We start from the raw sequence: 5,530 nt of genomic DNA on the forward strand, positions 1-5,530 counted from the left end.
TCTGGCCGGGGGCAGGGATGGGAGCATGGGGGGGAGTATGTGTTTCCAGCCCGGGGCAAATAAACCTTTGAAGACGAAATCAGTGAAAGGGAGAAATAAAGTGGGAGAAACCCACTTATTGCCTACAAGCAGTCGTCTGCTCCTCCTCGCCCATGTCTCTTGACCTGGCTCCGAAGGCCCCACCAAACTCTCATGTCCAGGTACCGTCTTGCTCTTCTACCACCCTTTGTAATCACCTATGGATATGGAGATGCACTGAGACCAGGAGAGAGATTCTGGAAATAGTGTAATTTACCCACAGGAATGAACTACTTGGAAAAGCATGCATGCTCTACATGGTAGGGAAATTCTGAACAGGACCCATGTCATGAAGGGTGGAAGGAACTGACAAATATGCCAGATGAACTGATAAACAGGGAAGGCTAGGTTCTTTTACCAGAAAAGAGGAAGTTAGGATGACACATAAGCACAAGACCACTGACTTAAAAGCATATTTTTGCTCAACAGGTAAGTTTCAGAAGACACTATCAAATTTAATTTGTTTTGTAACACAGAAAAAAAAAAACATTCAAATAGGCACTCATTAATTTAACCAAATGATTTAGTTATGTAACAATGCACGGTGTACATCAGAATACAATGAGACCAACAGCATTACTCATTTAAACAAAGCATGCAGTCCTTATCTTAATGCTGCAGTTCTTTTGAAGCAACATTGGCTATCTTAAATTAGAACTCAGAGTTGCTCATGGAAGAGCTGTAACACATCATTACATGCCTCTAAACCATTGTATGCCAAATCCCTCTCCTTGCTTCCGTAGTTATTTTACTAAAACAGGTCAGATTGAGTAACTTTCCTCCTCAAAAGCCTGCAGTGGCTTCCAGCCACCTCAGGAGTAAACTGCTGGCACAGTGTTCTGGATTCTTCAGGAAGGAGTACCTTCCTGCCTCTCCCGGCTCATCACCCCAAGCTTCTCTGAATGAATCACTAACTTCTCTCCAAAGCTTTCCTCAGACTGTGCCTGCAGCTTGCTTTGCCCTCCCCATTGCTCTGCATTTTAAGAACCTTTACTCATCACTGTACTGTACCCTCTCCATAAATTATCTATTAATACTCCAACCTGAAACTCCCCACCCCTTCATGGAACTCCCAAGCTCGGTCACAGTCAGCTGCTACATACTGCCTTGTATGGCAGCTATTTGAGCTCTTGTCTAATCGCCATTGCATTACCATTGGCTAAATACTTTCTCGAATTTCCTAAGGCAGTGGTTCTCAAACCTTAGCAAGTATCAGAATTACCTAGAGGGCTCATTAAAACACAGATTAGTGGGTGCCACTCCTGAGTGTTTGATGCAGTAGCCCCCAGGAGGAGCCCAAGGATCTATATTTCTAATAAGTTTGCAGGTGATGTTGAAGCTGCTGATCAGGGGTGCTCTTTGGGGTCTTTTATAATCCCTTAGACATAATGGACTCAACGAATGCCTGCTGGATAATTGGGTAGGTGCTGTAGCCATATTTACTGATTGAAAATTTACAAGGTGTTTTATGCAGACTTTCAGCAGTGTGTCTAAAAATTTAAATATGACGGTTTTCTTTTAAGAATATTTGGAGACTGGAGTTTATGCACTCTCTACAAGTTGACAGATTTACTTTCATGCATCATCCAAGCAGTTCTGTACATATCGGGACCTTTGAAAGTGGGTAAATGAAGGGCACACAGTAAATGAGCACTGGTGGACAGGGAATTGGCAGGGAGGGGCACTGCAAGTGCTCCCCAGGACTTAAGGCAATCTTAGTCCCCACTTTACCGACAAGGAAGTGGGAGCTCCGAGGGTCACACAGCAAGGACGCAGCAGACCTGGGGCTCCATCGGGCCTTCAGTCTTCTGTGCTCACCTGCTACACTTCCGGTTTCTCCTCAGAAGCAGTAGCATATGCCGTGAAACTAAATAAGAGGTATTAAGATAACATAATATTCGAGCTCAGGGTAACAACCAAAAAATCCCAGTTTATTTTGAATGAGTTGTAATGAGCAGTTGGCAAATACATGACACGGAGCGCGTGCTGTCGTCTGTCCCCTGGTATTCCCCAGACGCTGTTCATTTCATGCCTCCTAAACCGTGACATTGAGTGTTGGCTTCTGCAGTTGCCTGGTCAAGATCTAAGGCTCAGTGGCGGTGTTGACCCTTTTTTTTTTTTTTTAACTTAAACACCACAGGATTCCTGTCTTCTCTTTGAGGAAATGGGAGTGGTTAGAGCTACTGCCACCCAGAGGTCAAAATGAGTCAATGAAACTGGTAAGTTAGCAGAGAATGAATCCATAAGGAACAAGGTGTTATGTGAGAATTATGAATTTCTGAACATCATGTATCTGCTTTACAGAGATAAAAAAACAAAAGAGAGCTGTGGCTCTTCTGTGACAGTCAAACAGGCTATTCTTAGGTCCAGACAACCTTCTACTGTGGAAGTAGTATAAGGTGGAGTTGGAATAGTGGGGAGGGGCACAAGGGGCAAGTGGTGCAGAGGGGAGGTGGTGCAGGGGGGAGGTGGTGCAGGGGGGAGGTAGAGTAGGGGGAGGTGGTGTAGTGGGGAGGTAGAGTAGGGGGAGGTGGTGCAGGGGGAGGTAGAGTAGGGGGAGGTGGTGTAGTGGGGAGGTGGTATAGGGGGAGGTGGTGAAAGGGGGGAGGTGGTGTAGGGGGAGGTGGTGTAGGGGGGAGGTGGTTTAGGGGGAGGTGGTGTAGGGGGGAGGTGGTGTAGGGGGGAGGTGGTATAGGGGGAGGTGGTGCATGGGGGAGGTGGTGTAGGGGGAGGTGGTGTAGGGGGGAGGTGGTGTAAGGGGGAAGGTGGTATGGGGGGAGGTGGTATAGGGGGAGGTGGTGTAAGGGGGAGGTCATGTAGGGGGAGGCGGTGCAGTGGGGAGGTAGAGTAGGGGGAGGTGGTGTAGGGGGAGGTGGTGTAGGGGGAGGTGGTGCAGGGGGGAGGTGGTGTAGGGGGAGGTGGTATAGGGGGAGGTGGTGTAGGGGGGAGGTGGTGTAGGGGGGAGGTGGTATAGGGGGAGGTGGTGTAGGGGGGTGGTGTAGGGGGAGGTGGTGTAGGGGGAGGTGGTATAGGGGGAGGTGGTGTAGGGGGAGGTGGTATAGGGGGAGGTGGTGTAGGGGGAGGTGGTGTAGGGGGAGGTGGTATAGGGGGAGGTGGTGTAGGGGGAGGTGGTGTAGGGGGAGGTGGTATAGGGGGAGGTGGTGCAGGGGGGAGGTGGTGTAGGGGGAGGTGGTGTAGGGGGAGGTGGTGTAGGGGGAGGTAGTGCAGGGGGGAGGTGGTGTAGGGGGAGGTGGTGTAGGGGGAGGTGGTGTAGGGGGAGGTGGTGTAGGGGGAGGTGGTGCAGAGGGGAGGTGGTTTAGGGGAAGGTGGTGCAGGGGGGAGGTGGTGTAGTGGGGAGGTAGAGTAGGGGGAGGTGGTGTAGGGGGAGGTGGTATAGGGGGAGGTGGTGTAGGGGGGAGGTGGTGTAGGGGGGAGGTGGTATAGGGGGAGGTGGTGTAGGGGGGTGGTGTAGGGGGAGGTGGTGTAGGGGGAGGTGGTATAGGGGGAGGTGGTGTAGGGGGAGGTGGTATAGGGGGAGGTGGTGTAGGGGGGAGGTGGTGTAGGGGGGAGGTGGTGCAGGGGGGAGGTGGTGTAGGGGGAGGTGGTATAGGGGGAGGTGGTGTAGGGGGGAGGTGGTGTAGGGGGGAGGTGGTATAGGGGGAGGTGGTGTAGGGGGGTGGTGTAGGGGGAGGTGGTGTAGGGGGAGGTGGTATAGGGGGAGGTGGTGTAGGGGGAGGTGGTATAGGGGGAGGTGGTGTAGGGGGAGGTGGTGTAGGGGGAGGTGGTGTAGGGGGAGGTGGTGTAGGGGGAGGTGGTGCAGAGGGGAGGTGGTTTAGGGGAAGGTGGTGCAGGGGGGAGGTGGTTTAGGGGAAGGTGGTGTAGGGGGAGGTGGTATGGGGGAGGTGGTGTAGGGGGAGGTGGTGTAGGGGGAGGTGGTGCAGAGGGGAGGTGGTATGGGGGAGGTGGTGTAGGGGGAGGTGGTGTAGGGGGAGGTGGTGTAGGGGGGAGGTGGTTTAGGGGAAGGTGGTGCAGGGGGGAGGTGGTGTAGTGGGGAGGTGGTATGGGGGAGGTGGTGTAGGGGGAGGTGGTGTAGGGGGAGGTGGTGTAGGGGGGAGGTGGTGCAGGGGGGAGGTGGTGCAGGGGGGAGGTAGAGTAGGGGGAGGTGGTGTAGTGGGGAGGTGGTATAGGGGGAGGTGGTGTAGGGGGGTGGTGTAGGGGGAGGTGGTATAGGGGGAGGTGGTGTAGGGGGGAGGTGGTGTAAGGGGGAAGGTGGTATGGGGGGAGGTGGTATAGGGGGAGGTGGTGTAAGGGGGAGGTCATGTAGGGGGAGGCGGTGCAGTGGGGAGGTAGAGTAGGGGGAGGTGGTGTAGGGGGAGGTGGTATAGGGGGAGGTGGTGCATGGGGGAGGTGGTGTAGGGGGAGGTGGTGTAGGGGGAGGTGGTGCAGGGGGGAGGTGGTGTAGGGGGAGGTAGAGTAGTGGGAGGTGGTGTAGGGGGAGGTGGTGCATGGGGGAGGTGGTGTAGGGGGAGGTGGTGTAGGGGGAGGTGGCGCAGGGGGGAGGTGGTGTAGGGGGAGGTAGAGTAGTGGGAGGTGGTATAGGGGGAGGTGGTGCATGGGGGAGGTGGTGTAGGGGGAGGTGGTGTAGGGGGAGGTGGTGCAGGGGGGAGGTGGTGCATGGGGGAGGTGGTGTAGGGTGAGGTGGTGTAGGGGGAGGTGGTGCAGGGGGGAGGTGGTGTAGGGGGAGGTAGAGTAGTGGGAGGTGGTGTAGGGGGAGGTGGTGCAGGGGGGAGGTGGTGTAGGGGGAGGTGGTGTAGGGGGAGGTGGTGTAGGGGGGTGGTGTAGGGGGAGGTGGTGTAGGGGGAGGTGGTGCAGGGGGGAGGTGGTGTAGGGGGAGGTGGTGTAAGGGGGAGGTCATGTAGGGGGAGGCGGTGCAGTGGGGAGGTAGAGTAGGGGGAGGTGGTGTAGGGGGAGGTAGTGCAGGGGGGAGGTGGTGTAGGGGGAGGTGGTGCAGGGGGGAGGTGGTGTAGGGGGAGGTGGTGTAAGGAGAGGTGGTGCAGGGGGGAGGTGGTGTAGGGGGAGGTAGTGCAGGGGGGAGGTGGTGTAGGGGGAGGTGGTGCAGGGGGGAGGTGGTGCATGGGGGAGGTGGTGTAGGGGGAGGTGGTGTAGGGGGAGGTGGTGCAGGGGGGAGGTGGTGTAGGGGGAGGTGGTGTAGGGGGAGGTAGAGTAGTGGGAGGTGGTGTAGGGGGAGGTGGTGCAGGGGGGAGGTGGTGTAGGGGGAGGTGGTGCAGGGGGAGGTAGAGTAGTGGGAGGTCGTGTAGGGGGAGGTAGACTGTTGTCCCTGGTCCAAGAGCATGAGTGTCATCTAGGAACACTAGAAATTCAAATTCTCAGGCTCTATATAAATAACAAACTGAACCAGAAGTTCTGGGAGTGGAGACAAAAAATTAATAAA

At 55.3% G+C, this 5,530-nt stretch overlaps 1 pseudogene; it reads right to left on the reverse strand.

The window, feature by feature from the left end:
- Positions 1-2,376: 2,376 nt before the first annotated feature.
- LOC130679797 (basic proline-rich protein-like) lies at positions 2,377-5,213 on the reverse strand (annotated as a pseudogene).
- Positions 5,214-5,530: the final 317 nt, after the last annotated feature.

Source organism: Manis pentadactyla, chromosome 12, assembly GCF_030020395.1.
Source record: "Manis pentadactyla isolate mManPen7 chromosome 12, mManPen7.hap1, whole genome shotgun sequence".
Lineage (NCBI taxonomy): Eukaryota > Metazoa > Chordata > Mammalia > Pholidota > Manidae > Manis > Manis pentadactyla.